The 13,602-nt window shown below is 35.5% G+C and overlaps 2 non-coding genes across 2 annotated transcripts; one reads left to right on the top strand and one right to left on the bottom strand.

Moving 5' to 3' along the window:
- Positions 1-5,388: 5,388 nt before the first annotated feature.
- Positions 5,389-5,496, bottom strand: LOC120255702. Its single transcript, XR_005535081.1, has one exon. It is a non-coding gene; the product is annotated as a small nucleolar RNA R71 (small nucleolar RNA).
- Positions 5,497-10,768: 5,272 nt separating this feature from the next.
- Positions 10,769-10,875, top strand: LOC120255701. The gene has a single exon (XR_005535080.1). It is a non-coding gene; the product is annotated as a small nucleolar RNA R71 (small nucleolar RNA).
- The last annotated feature ends 2,727 nt before the right edge of the window (positions 10,876-13,602 follow it).

The following is a 13,602-nucleotide window of genomic DNA, read 5'->3' on the forward strand; positions in this document are numbered from 1 at the left end:
AACCAAATGGTTTATCAAACTTTAACATTTAAAAATAGATTGACCACAAGTAAATTTATCCCTTTATCAAGTTTTTTTATTTATCAAATTTGCCTATTATTTATCCAATCATTACATTTATAATGACAACAGTATGGAAGGATTTCATGCATTAGCAAAAGCTTAATTAGTTCGATAGCCCAAAAACATCAATTTATGAAGAAAAAATATATTTTAAATATAATAAGATGGCATTTAAGTAGACAATACAAGTTCAAGCTAAATTTTATACATGTCAAAGACTAACATTATAGATTTGTAGATGATACCTTTTCAAGACAATTTTATGTTTAGATCATTTGTCGACATTAATTGATTTTTAGATGAATCCTGACAAATAAGAATTATTACTTTGTAAGTTCTTAATTATTCATGCAATTATTTATCCCTTTAAAGCTGATGTTTACAATACAATTTTAATTGTACATAAGAGAAGAAGTGGTAAACAAAGATAACCTTTAAATATTAAAAATCTTGTGGGAAGGCAAGGCTCATCTGCTCATGGATGCTGTAGCTTGAAAATCAAACTCTATAGTGTTGTTTATCAATATGTTAAAAATTCTTTATATATCCGCCAGTATACTCTTTATAATCAAATTTATTATATATATTCTTAGCTGTTAGAGTATAATAATCTAATGGAATATATATTTAGTGCTTTAATATTTGATTTAATTATATTTATTTAAATTTTTATATTATTATTATTATTTATTATTATTGTCTCCCACGCATCCACATGGGTGTAACACTAGATTATTATTAGGAGAAGAAACTTACAAAAATAAATATTATGACCCTATTTACTAATATTATATATAATTTATAAAATAACTGTTATGAATTTAAAATAATATATATAACCATGTTTCTTTAATTTGGAATGCATGATGGTATTATTCACACAAGTATTTCTATGTAATTTTATTTTTATTTTTATATTTTATATTAATGCAATTTTTGTACATAAAGAAATTTTATTTATTTTCTCCTTCAATGTTAACAAGTTTGGAATAATTTATGGTCTTAAATTTATAAAACATTTTATTATAAGTTTTAGTCTATATGGTAGTTTAGGTCAATGTGAAAGGTGAGTATGTTTTTGTTGGCGGAAATTCCAAATCAGAATCCATCATGGCATCTTACTTTAGTTGTCGAAGGTTTTACCTTTTATGAAAAGATTAATTCGTCTGATTAATATGGGTTCATGCCATGTAAAACACTGAAGCTCTAAAGCTATAAACACATAAATTTTGTAAATACAATAAAAGCTTTTCGAGATTAAACCCTAAACTCTACGAACCTATAAAAGTCATCGCCTGCTCCTAATAAATTATAAAAGCCCTAGCTTCCGTCAAATCCTAAAGAAGATAAAGAGGAACCACATATATATATATATATATAGAGCACATATATTCTATAGAAGTTCATAGCATAGTTATCTATAGATGTTGATTTGAACCGTGAGATCCAACGGTTTGTTGATTATATATTCACCGTGTTTGTCGATCAGCGCTGGCGCCCCAAATACGCTTTTCTGCATTATAAATATATATATATATATATATATTGAGAGAAAGATTAAGAGAGAAAGAATGATGTGTGTATATATATATATATCGTTACTCTCTTTATTATTTTTAATTTTTTTTTAATATGACTTTTAAAAATATCATTTGCCAACTCACGAGGAAATTGGAAAAGTAACAAGAGCCAAATGAATTTTCATGAGAAAAGAAAGAAAAACAGTAACATAAACAACTACTCAATCACTCATTTAAATTCATATCATATTATTATGCTAATTATAATTAAAATGATAATATTTATTTTTTATTTACGCAATTTCTCAAAACATTCTGATAGTGAAATTGTACCCAACACATTTTTATTAAAATTCAGGTGTTTTTATAAAGTTAATTATATAATAAGCTTATTGTTGGAAATGTTCTAAATTAATATTTAAGAGGATCATCGCTTAAATTAAGGGATTGAGGCCAGGTAAGTTTTTAAAATAAAAAAAATAAAAAACAAAAAACAAAAACAACCTATATCTACAACATTACATTAATTTTGATTTTAGAGTATAGAATCTCATAAGCATTTATATTGTAAAGTCAATTTTCAATAGAATGGAAAGGAAATATCTAGTAGAATAGCAATCGTAGAATACACCCTAATTAAGAAGCATACAATTGTCTTAGACGCTATACTAATAATGAAAGAGGACATATTTACATGCATGAAAAGAATTATTTATGCAACTCGAGATTCATATATTTGTTTCATATTGATGTAGAAGTTTAATAACACTGCGTACAATTTGAACCATTTATTTTGAAGTGACAATAGAGTATATTTTGAATTATTTATTTTGCGGCTATAAATTTTGGCATTACCAAGTGGATACCATGAATAACACATGTGTGGTTCAAATTTGTTTTTGAATCTTGACGTATCCACAATTTGCTCAATCTCTTGATAAAAAAAAATCTAAATGAATTGTTTGGGTCACAGTACAAAACCACATGATAGATGAAGGTCACCCTACAATTTTTATTTATTTTTGTTCTTATGTGTGGCATGCTGTTGACATTTAATTTTATAACAAATCAATTAATTATTTGTGTCTATAAAATTGTTATTAGTTGAGGGACTAAATTGAACATTATTATTATTATTATTATTATTATTATTAAAACAAAAGAAGATTCAGTTGGAAGATACCATAGCGCAACATTCTATCATGAGTTACTGTAGTTCTGTGTTTCCAAATAAAATAATTTAAAATAGGAATTTTTTTACCTAGCTAAATTAATTTTCAATCAATAAATACTTTTAAGCAATTAACTTTTAACAAAAATTTAACCATTATTTTAATTTTTTAATCATCTCTTACTTATGTTAGTATCATAGTTCAATAATTTGGTTGATATTAATTTTGGAAAATAAAAAAAATAAAAATTTATGAAATTTTCCTCCAAAAACACATTTTATTTTTATTTACTTAAAAATAAAATTAAAAATAAAAACTTAAGCAGCTACTTGCTCTATATATTTAGAAAGAGACATCCCCATCTAATTAATATAAATAAGTAAACCTCACTCAACCACTAATAAAAATTGATATGATTGCTTTTAAGTGGATAAAAATTATAAAAATAGCATGTTTTCCACATTTTTATCTTTTGGATTTTCAAACATCAAAATCAAATGTCTCAATTTTTAATAAAATTGATAAAATAAATTAAAAACCAAACTAATTAATTATTTAAAATATTTAACATATAATTATACAAACTTATTATTTTTTTAGCATTGTTTATTTTTATAATTAACATCATGAAACTCAGAAAAGCAATGAAGAAAGTGATAATAAAAAAATGCACTCTTATCTCTAAATGCAAATTAATTTCTCTAGCTCTCTCCCTCTCACATTTTCATTGATTTTAGTTTTAGAAATTGGAAGGTTAAAATTTATTATTGATAAAATATTAAAACACATGAGTGAATTTTTATTTTTAAAATTAAATAAATATAATTTACTATTTGCACTATATTCATCATGCATTCATGCATGCATGGTAAATCTCATTGGTGTTTATATTTGAGCGTTTGATCATAAAACTTTTTTCTTTTGTTTAATCACATATGAATTTAAAAATTAAAAAAAAAACGCAAGTCAATGGGATTTTATTTAATTTTCATGCAATATAGTATTCCTTTTTCTTTCAAAAAATTATATACAATAGTTAGCCTGTGATTCGAATTTTGAAAGGAAAATAGGACGGTGTAATAAAGCACTTTGTCCAAAATATTTTGGAACCACATTTGCATTAATATTTCAAAGTAACATTAAGAAGTCTTTTCCCGAAGATTTACCTCCATTTTGTGGGACATGTTTTCACAACCATAATAATTAAATAGAGAGCAAACCATCCATGTAAAGGAGGTGATCTGTAGTCGTTGCTCGTTGATGATCTGATGGAAGTGGAAGAAGTGCTCGATTTGGAACACCCAATTGAGGACTTACTCTCTGATGAATAAAGGGATTTCTAGTTTAGGTAATCGTATGGTAGTTGTTAAAGACGCAATGTGATCTATCGCATAGATGTGTGCCCATTCATGTGGCCTTGATTATAAGAGTGGATTCGGGAACATTTTAGACAAGCACTGTAGCAGTTTACTATAGCAAATCACTATAGTAAAATTAGAGAATAGGGTTTATCACTTAGAGTCCCTAGAGCTTTAAGGAATCTTGCACAGTGTGAGGCGTCAAGAGTATTCCTTTCCGCTAGGGCATAGTGCAGGGTTAGTCAAGTTTGGCCTTAGGATTGGGACTGTGTGTTTTGGGATTTCCTAGACTCATTAAACATTAGTTAGGAGACATAATGATTAGTCTTGCACTTGAAACAATAGTCATAGGGTGAGCAATATCCGAGTGCTCCATCTTCTATCGATTGCCTTTCCTATTATTCTCTTGCATCTCTTTCTTATTTTCTTTATTTCTATTTGCATTGATATTGTTCACACCACTCTTCAATCATCTTCACCATAGTTAAATAGCAATTCTTGTGTTTCCAATAATTATTCGCTGTAGATACGACTTCCCACTCACCAGGGTACTTTATTACTTTGACAACCCGTACACTTGCGGTACACACACACAAGGGGTGTGTCAAGTTTTTGCCACCGTTGCTGGGGAATAGGCTTTTGGAAGCATTTTGAACTTTGCTATTTAAGCTATTCATCACTTATTCTATTTCACACTTTCTTATTCTTCCATCGTTCTGATTTCTTTTTTGTTCTTTGGTAGTAGCTCCAGGTTATGACCTGAGAAAACCCTTTGATATTGGTTGAAGGTGATCTGGACATTGGAAGGAGAATTCATAGAAGGGGAAAAGAACCTGTGCAAGAATAGTCAAATCAAGCTGAGATAGAAGGTGAAGGGTCTGATAATATGGCAGAACAAAATAAGTAGTAGAGGACACTCTCAAATTTCGCCAGACCCATAGTTCTTGGCACGTAGTTTAGTATTGTGTGGCCACCAATTACGGTTCATAATTTTGAGCTCAAGCCATTCTTCATCCAGATGATACAATAGTCAACACAGTTTAATGGTTTGGCTGATGAGGATTTGAATAACCACATCGAGAATTTCTTGGAAGTGTGCGACATGCTCAAGATTAATGGAGTTACAGATGATGCTATCAGATTGAGGGCCTTCCCATTTTTCTTGAAGGGAAGAGCAAAGTAGTGGCTGCATTCATTACCTAGACCATCGATCACTACTTAGGAGGAGATGGTAGAAGCTTTTCTTGCTGATATTTCCCTCCTGGAAAATCTATGAAGCTCAGGAATGAAATATCCTCTTTTGTGCAAATGAAATTGGAGTCTCTTTTTGAGACATAGGGACAAGTTCAAAGATCTCCTGTGGAAATGTCCTCAGCATAGGTTCCCCGAATGGAAGATTATTCAGACTTTCTATAATGGTTTGAACCCAAGCACAAAGCAGTTATTTGATGCAACAGCAGGAGGTACCTTAGGAAGTAAGACCCCTAAAGAAGCATGACATCTTATTGAAGAAATGGCTATGAATAGTTATCAGTGGAACACACGAGACTGGAAGAAGGTAGCCAGACTTCATGAGATTGATACAGTTACCTAATTGGTGGCCCAGGTTGAGTCATTGAGCAAGAAGTTAGACACTCTAACTTCTCCTAGAGTGGCGGCCATGACGAGTTACATTGGGTGTGGGGGAGGACATGCTTCATCTGATTGCCCGATTGTTATTGGCGGTACATCTTCAATGGAACAGGTGGATTTTGTAGGCAATGCAATTAGAGGTCAAGGAAATCCGTATAGCAGTAACTACAATCCGAGGTGGAGTAGCCACCCAAACCTTTTGTGGAGTAATCAAGGATAACAGAAGGCTACAACACCACTAGGTTTCCAACAACAACAAAAAGCCCTGAATATGGAGAATCGAGTTTCAGGGTTAAAAAACCGGATGACCAACTTAGAGAAGACTTTGACCAAGTTTATTCAATTGTCGGATATAAGATTTTAATCGGTGGAAGCCATACTTCGCAACCACACTGCATCATTGTACAACTTGGAGAACCAAGTGGGACAAATTGCGAAGTTACTCTCAAAAAGAGCTCAAAGGAGTTTACCTAGCAGCACGGAGACAAATCCAAGAGAGCATGTGAAGGCGATCACTTTCAGAAGTGGTCGTGAAGTTGATAGTAGGCTTCCTAGTGAGAAGACCAATGTTGAGTCACCTGAGGTCATGGAGGTTGAGGAGAGAGCCAAAGAGAAGGAGGTATGATGATGGGCGTATAGATGACTTGCCATGTGCGTACATGGAGAAGTACGAGGCAAGGGCATTTTGGTAATTTGGCAGGTGACCGGATTTTATGGTTGTACCGGGTTGGGAAACAAGTCAAGGAACAAAAGACAGGAGTTTGTGTCTCACAAACTCGTGAGTCATACCAAAATTTGGCCAAATTCCATCGTTTAGGCCTCGAAAACCCTAATTTTGCCGTTTTTTGGTAATAATTGATTTCGTCATATCTTAGGCTAGAAATCTTTGATTTGTGAGCCGTTTGTGACAATAATTTTTATTTTACCAATCGTACTCCAGTTTCAATAGCATCGACGCCATACAACTCAGAGCCTTCGGACAGTATCACAGTATGAGCGTTACTCAGTTTTCAGTCTGGTTGGGTTTGTATGATGAGGCATTCATCGATATAGAGGAGTACGAGCAGTTGTTGACAGATTACCTTGGCATCTTAACACTTCAGTGTGCGTATAAAGCACTGTGTGGCCAGGGACAGTATGAGCTGGGAGTCTCCAAGGCGATATGCCTCTCCCAACCGGCTTATCGCTACATCCACGCCATTCTTAGCCGATCAGTGAATGCCCGTGGTGACAGTACAGTGGTGTTGAGTTGGCAGTAACTGCTTTATTTGTATTCGATGGTATAGAGCGAGCCAGTCCACCTGGGATACATCACAACTGAGTACCTACGTCATTAGGGCCAGTATACCAGGGTTGGAGTGCTCTTCTTAGGCCCCTACATCACCAGACTCATCATGGGGATGGGTCTATTAGATGCTATTTGTGGGGCCGAAAAAATGATCTTACCATCTTCCCTCGGCATAGAGACCATGCGTTTGATGGGCATTGTGCGTAGATATAGGCGGGGTGTATATGTGATGATTACACCAGCACCAAAGATTGTCGAGGGTAAGGGTGACACTGCCGAGGGGTCTTAGACCACGCAGAAGCCGCAGGAGGAGTATATAGAGATAGAGGCACCCCTATAGCGCAAGAGCCATCTCAAGTGCGTCTCAACATTCTACAGTAGATACTTGAGCGAGACGGGACTTTTTCCTTCGTGATGAGACCCAGTACTCCACCAGCATCCACAGCACCACCATCACCATCACTAGTACTACCAGTAGCATCACCAGCAACAGTTGTAGACCTGAACGAGCAGGATACCAACGCTTGAGGCGTCTTTACTTTCTTTGTTCTTATTTTTCACATTATATTTCTGCATCCTATTTTGGACTTGTACTACTCATAAAAGATCTTCCTTCTGAGTTTTTCTTATTGCTTTTCAGATCTTTCAAGTTGTATTTCATTTCTATATCTTTATATACTCAATTTTATTTTGTTTTTGTTGAGCTTCATTGAACCCCCTTGTGTATACGCGCAGATGGTCTTGTGAGTCTGTTGAGGAATAGTCATGGACACGGTCATGTTGCTTTTCATATGGCCGTGTGTGCTCTACAACCCATTGGAACTCAACTCTCAATAAATATAACTCCATCAAACATACCATGAGGAGTTCAAGGGAGTATTATTTCAATTACCCATCTCCACACATGTTTTGATTATTATACTTTTTATTGTGCTTGCATGCGTACAGTGAGGGCGATGTATATCTTAAGTGTGGGAGGGAGTTCATATTACACATGTTCTATACTTATGCTTTTATTGTTCATGCTTATGTAGCCAATGGTGGTTCACCTTAGTTGCAATGGTTGTATTCTTAAGTTTAGGAGAATTTTTAACATTGAATGTTCTCATGCTCTAGTTTTATTTGAATTTTTAGGAATTTTTGCCTGATTGACACTTGTTACACTACTCACTCATTAAACCTTGTGGAAACTCAAGTTTGATGTTTAAGGGACTGCTTTAGTTTGTTTCTTATTTTAATTTCTTTGAAAAAAAAAGTGGTTGAATGAAGGAAACAAAAGAAAAAGTTATATTTGTTTTGTGTGTGCATTGGGGGTGGAAAGAGCTACCATCTATGAAGTATAAAGCTACTATCATAAGTCGGATACTAGTTATGCCCTAATGAGAGAAAGAGTTATCTCATGGGATGAGTGAAAGCTACTACCTCAGTAGAAAGAGCTACCACCTTGAAAGTGTGAAAGCCACCTTACCGGCCGCTTAGGAAAGGGCTACCTTAGAGGATATGTGAAGCTACTACCTTATGTTTTCTTTTTGTACATAAATAAATCCCTCTCACTAAGAGCTTTGAGGAGTATACGTTGGGTTGACTTGAATGAGTTTACACACACTTACACGATATCAGGTTGTTATCCTCTTTTATTCAAGTTTTTTTTTAGCTAGAGCATTGATTTTTCTTATTCGGTGTTGAAATTTTTCCTTACTTGTAGAATGTTTCCCTTGCATGCTTTTAGTGAACCTAAGGACAAGCACTTTAAATTTTCCTTTTTATATGCTTTAATGTTTTATTTTTTCTTAAGGACAAGCAAAAGCTTAAGTGTGGGGGAGTTTGATAAGTGCTTGTGTATGAGTAATACGAAGTATTCTTTTCTTACATTGAGCATTACTTTTCTCCGATTTTGTCACTTATTCGTGTGTATATGTGTTCTTTTGTGCATGTAGGGTTGTGAAGATAAGTGTGGAAGAAAGGAACCAAAAGTAGATCATGGATGCAATTTTTAATAAAGTCTTGGATTGAACAAACGTGAAGACACAAGTTGTGCTCAAAGACAAGTGAGTGTGTGCCAACCTCCATTATGCTTGAGTGAATATACAAATTGGAGGGGCACAAAGGCAATCACACTCATGCGTTCTAACTTGTGTAATACTGGCAAGATCTTCATCAATGTGGCTTTTATTGAAGACGCGACGTGATCTACCTCATGGATGTGTGCCCATTCATGTGGCCTCAATGATAAGAGTCAATTCCGGAGTATTTTGGTGAAGTATTGTAGCAGTTTACTGTAGTAAATCACTGTAGCAGTTATTGTTCACAGCTCGCAAAAAACTTATTTCTGTAAATCCATATGGCAGTATGGAAATTCCACACGCCCTTGTGGATGCCAGATTCCAGCATCTATAAATACCGTGATTTCAAACATTTTGAAGGATCTTTTTCTCATTTTTTCCTCATCTTTGGGGTGCTCATGACTAGGGTTTGTAGAGGCTTTAGCTTGGTTTTTGGAGTGGTTCTATGGCCTTCGACACCGCTTTCCTTCAAAAGATAGTTATTGGTGGAGTTTTTATCAGCATCGATTTGGTGTGGTGTGCCTTAGGCATGATGAGGGAACCTTTGGAGAAGATGAGGCAACTCTACAAGACAGTCGATACGAATTACGAGGGGGTTTTACGTATGGATTTCATGCTTTTATATTTGATTTCATTATTGATTGTATCTTGCTCCATGGAGAGCTAAACCCCTAGTGGGTACTTGGACTTGTAAACCCTAAGATGATTTTGTTTCATTGACCTTTTATTGTGTTCCTTTAATTAATGTTTTAATTGAGTTCCAATCTTGAATGCTTGTTTAATTGATTTTCCCTTAGAGTAACACTAGGGTTGAGAGTCTATATTGGTAATCCTTATGAATGAGTGGCACTTCATTAGGATTAAACAAAGCTAGATTGGAGAGGGTTGAGAGGTAGTGGAACGTCATCTTTCCCCTCCGGTGTGATTTATCATACCTCTACATTCCAAGAGTTCTTTACGGTCACAATGGAGTGAACTGCTAAGAGACGAACTACACTAGGGCTCAGTTGCACGAGTAACAGAATGAAGTGCTGAAGTAATCCTTAGTACTTGGGCTTAATTGTGACTAGGGATCTTTCACCTAGACCAAAGGGTTAGATCTATATTAGGGAATAAGGTTTATCACTTGGAGTCCTTAGAGCTTTAAGCAACCTTACACAGTGTGAGACGTCGAGAGTATTCCTTTCCGCCGAGGCATAGCGCAGGGTTAGTCATGGTTGACCTTATGTTTGGGACCGTGTGTTTTAGGATTTCCACAACTTATTAAACATCAGTTAGGAGACATAATGATTAGTCTTGCACTTGAAATAATAGTTCTAGGGTGAACAATGTCCGGGTGCCCCATTTTCTATCGATTTCCTCTCTTATTATTTTCTTACGTCTTTTTCTTATTTTCTTTACTTCTATTTGTATTGATATTGTTCACACCACTCTTGAATCATCTTAACTATAGTTAAATAGCAATTCTTGTGTTTTTGAGCACTATTCCCTATGAATACGACTACCCACTCACCAGGGTACTTTATTACTTCGACATCTAGTGCATTTGAGGCACACACACGCAAGGGTATGTCACTTGTTACACAATGAACCTCCAGCAGCCGCATCAAGTATCTGTTTGGTAGAAGTATTCAACCCATTGTAGAAGATTTGAATTTGCATCCACTGAACAATTCCATGCTGCGGACATTTCCTTAACATCTCTTTATACCTCTCCCATGTCTCATACAATGATTCGGACTCCAATTGATGAAAGGAAGAGATATTACTTCTGAGTATAGTGATCTTTGCAGGAGGAAAGTATCTAGCAACAAATGCCTCAAAAACCTGCTTCCATGTCGTAAGAGACCCCGGTAGCAGGGAATTTAGCCACTGCTTGGCCCTTCCTTATAATGTGAATGGGAAGAGTCTCAGATAAACTACCTCCTCAAAGACGTTAGTCACCTTATAAGTGTTACAGATTTGTAAGAAATTTCTGAGGTGCTTATATGGGTCTTCGCCCTAAAACCCATAAAATTAACACATATGTTATACCAACTGAATAAAATTCGGCTTTAACTCAAAATTGTTTGTAGCAATAGGGGGACAAACAATACTTAAATCGACCCCCCCAAAATTCGGTCGTGCAAAATTCGAGATGCTCTATGGGTGATTACCGGCCATTTTGATGTCCTGATCCACTTCCACCCTTGTCTCAACGGATCCTGTCTCACTCAAATTGATCTGACGTAATCTTCTTCTAAAAGTTCTTTCTACTTCTGGATTAGGATTAATTGGTGGGGTCGATGTGCTACCACGGGTCATGCAATTTTACCTGCACGTAATAAATTGACAATGTAAGCTCAAAGAAACTTGGAGCAAAGCAAAGAAAATAAAGATAAAATAAAGAACACGAAATGAAGGAAATTATAGACAAGTATGCATGATATAAACAACTAGACCACTAGATTATAAGCTTTCTTAATAGTTGCTAGTCTCGGCACCGGAGCCAAAAACTTGATGTGTTCTCCATGGTACCCCATAGGGAGTAAGGTTGTCGAACCTCAGGGACTGGACTAAAAATACTCACTTAATACTAATCTCTAGTGATAAATGAATAGGTGATGAGATTAAATAAATGAAAGAGAAATTAAAAGAGAAAAGGAAAACAGAATGGATGGAGATAAAAGACAATTGGGTTAAGTGTCAACAAAGAGAACAATACCCTGGGATGTTCCCTCTATACTCAGTAATGCTCACTCATTCTCAAAGTTTACTAGGTACATTCTTGGGTTCTAGTGTGTGCTCAAAAGCAATAAAGCATCTATGGTTCCCAAATACACCAAATTTTACAAAAGTAACTATGGTTTCATGCACATCAATTTTTGCAATCACACAATGCAACCACAACTATGGCAATCCACACACCAAGTTTTACCTAGGTAACTATGCAAATCAAATACATCAAGTTATGCAAACACAAGAACCAAAAGAACTCCATAAATCATGAAGAGTAAAAGTGTTTAAGCATACAAAGTACAAAGTTCCCACCCCGGAGCACTGTGGCCGATTGGCCCCTCATGAGTGGGTATAATATGGAGGAGATAAAACTAGATCTAAAGAAAGAAGACATGACTCTCTTCTCTTTGAGATTTGCCTCCAATGTCAAGCTCTGTGTGCTAACACCACTTCCCTTGTGCCTCCAACTTGCACCTTTATGCCTTAGAAGGTGTGGATAAGCTTGATCTTCACCCTCATCAAAGTCCTCCCGGTGGAGAAGAAGATCCCCGAACAAAGATGAAGAGGAAACCCTAAAAACTAGAGTTATAAAGAGGGATTTCAGGCTCGACACAGTCTGCATATGATCATGTCCAGACCATGTCATGTCGGGAGAAAGTTGAGTAAAAAGGAGTGTCTTTGCCAGGAAATTTCTGTGGAAGAGACACAATCGTGTCCTAGCTGTGCAATGTTTTGACACGATAGTGTCAAGGGCACTCAGAGCGTGTCAACAATTCTTTAATAAAATCACCCTTGGCCTGGGATTTTCAGAGGCATGGACACGATCATGTCCTGACTGTGTCAAGCTTGAAAGTGTCCTTCTACACAGTATTCTTGCTGAATCAACATTGGGATGAGAATTTCGAAGGGTATGAGAAGAGCATGTCCAGCTCGTGTCAAGCTTGAGTACTTGAACTCATTTTGAATATCTTCTTGTTTCCTTCCCGATTTCACTCCAAAATGTATTGAGCCTCCTATTTCTGCACATATAACAAAAATACCCATAATAGTACTGCTCATGAATAAAAGTAAACTTAAGAGCAAGCAAAATGATGAATTTAGGATATGAAAACATGTATACAAATTGTACTCATCATACTCCATGTTGTACCCACCAATGAAGGGCTAGCAGGCTTAAACACTTGTATTCTTCTTGATTTACGGAGTTCTTTTGCTTCTTGTGTTAAATATTGTGTTTGCAAAAGTTGATGTGCTTAATCTGCATAGTTGCTTAATTAAAACTCGATGGTGGATTGTCACAGTTGTTATTGCCCTAGGCAATGGCAAAACTTGGTGAGCATTGAACCCATAGTTATCTCTACAAAACTTGACGTAGTTGAGAGCCATAGTTGTAACATTGCTTTTGAGCACACACTAGAATCTAAGAATGTACATGGTAAATCATGAGAGTGAGTGAGCATTACTAAGTGCTTAGGAAAATATCTCGGGGCATTGTTCTCTTGTTGTTGACACTCAACCCAGTTGCCTATTATCTTCACATGTTCCCTTTTCCTTTACTTCTTTATTTTTCCTTATCTTGGAATTAATCCAATCATCAGTTCATTCTAACTAGAGATCAGTGGTAAGTGAGTATTTTTAGTCTAGTCCCTGAGGTTCGACAACCCTACCCCTCACGGGCTACCACTCTACTACTTGTGTGCAACCAGTGCACTTATGGAGAACACATCATGCTCCGAGCACGCATGTGTTTTGAGCGTGCTAGGTTGTGACCGGTCGACTTCCACCATT

The sequence above is a fragment of the Dioscorea cayenensis genome, unplaced genomic scaffold, assembly GCF_009730915.1.
Source record: "Dioscorea cayenensis subsp. rotundata cultivar TDr96_F1 unplaced genomic scaffold, TDr96_F1_v2_PseudoChromosome.rev07_lg8_w22 25.fasta BLBR01001145.1, whole genome shotgun sequence".
Taxonomy (NCBI): domain Eukaryota; kingdom Viridiplantae; phylum Streptophyta; class Magnoliopsida; order Dioscoreales; family Dioscoreaceae; genus Dioscorea; species Dioscorea cayenensis.